Genomic DNA, 1,679 nt, shown 5'->3' with positions numbered 1-1,679 from the left:
CCAAACGAGTTTCAGTTAATGTTTGTGCATCTTCCCATTCCCATTATGTACCTCAGTTTCCGCTCAATCAACACCCCTTGTTTGGTTTATAGAGGTCTGCTTCCCTTTGCATTACTCCATCATAGGGAGGGAAGGGAGGTTACATAATGGAGGGTGGCTGCCAACCAGATGACAGACGCTGATATTGTTAGGGGGCTCCCTGCTGCCCTTCCATTTTTATTTCTTGTACCTAACACAACTCCTAGCGTGACAGGCTCTGCGATGAAACAGACAGAACCATCGAAGGTAGAAGGAGCCGTGTCCATTTCAGACCCACCCGCCTCTCTCAGCCCTGAGCAAGGCCAGTAAGAGGAGCCGTCCCCAACCCAGCGCCCTGGGCTGCTTTGAGCTCACTGTGCGAATTACCACAAAAGGAAAGAGCATCTCGCGGGGGAAGTTGCAGAGCTGTGGGGCGGGTCATTTCTCTGCAGCCCCTCAGCACCATCAGGGATCGGCCATTCAGCAAACCCTGCCGGCCAGTCCACTCTGGCTCTGTTCAGTCAGGACACCCGTTATACGGACTGACGGCCGCCCGTTCTGCCTGCCCCTCGCTGTCAGGATGGAGGGGGCTCTATGGCCTTCCCTTCTCATGCTCCTGCTGGTTTTACAGCCCGTAGGTGAGTGATCTGTCTGAATTCCAGGGCAGGAAACCACCAGTGCAAACAGTCCCGTGCAAACCCTGCGCTTGGGTCCCCATCATCCTCTCCAGCAGCTGGGGGATAGACCAGTGGGAAGCTGCCCAGACCCTGAAGAGCCCAGGGTGGCTGGGAGAGGGGTAGGCAGGCCCTGAAGAGTCCCTGGGTTTGGGACATGCATCCCCCATAAGCATGGGTCAGAGAGATGACACTGAGAGGGAAAAAGATGGTGGGGGGGGATTGAGATAATGAAAGGAGAAGCACAGAGCGATGGGGGGCTCTGGGGCAGGGAGACAGGAGGACTTGGGGAAGGGAAAAGGAGGGGTCGGGGCACAGCGTTGCGTGGAGGACAGAGGAGGACTTGTGAAGTGGTCCCTAGGGCTAGCAGGGCGGTGGGCAGGGGCAGGGTTATTACTGCTCTCCTGGTGGCTGCAGGTGGCTGTTCAGGAGGGTCCGTACGGATTAGTGCTCCCCGATGCCTGCTCCCCACCCCCTGCACAGGGACTGCCAGGGCCCAGCCACATTGGGAGCATGACCTGCACCCAGAGCCGCAGCAGGGCCCTCAGACTACCCAGACCACTGGAGAGGGACAGAGAGAGAGAGCCCAGCTCAGGAGGGGAGAGAGGAGGGAGTGGAAGCGGAATGGCTGATGCGACTCACTGATAAGAGTAATGGGGCTGGGATGGCGCGGCCTGATTCTCTGAGTCGATGCCAGCGACGGCTGAGATGTTCCAAGCCCGCTGGGGAACGGAGCCCCAGAAAGGGCTGATCCTCCATTGCCCTGGGGGTGAAATGTCCCCGGTTCACAATGTTGGCATTTCACACTCACTTTGCACTGGGGGAAACGGCCCTGCAAGGTGCAGAGCGATGGAGAATCAGGCCCAGGATCTTCTCAGCCTCTGTTTAGTTTCGCTTCTGCCTGTGCGCGCCCTGGCCCCAGACGTTATCACAGGTGGGGATGTTGAAAAACACAGAAATACTGTTCCAGCGACTGCCAGCAGCTAC

This window comes from Trachemys scripta, chromosome 24, assembly GCF_013100865.1.
Source record: "Trachemys scripta elegans isolate TJP31775 chromosome 24, CAS_Tse_1.0, whole genome shotgun sequence".
NCBI lineage: Eukaryota > Metazoa > Chordata > Testudines > Emydidae > Trachemys > Trachemys scripta.
The sequence above is the reverse complement of the archived record's forward strand: the minus strand, read 5'-3'. Positions refer to the sequence as shown.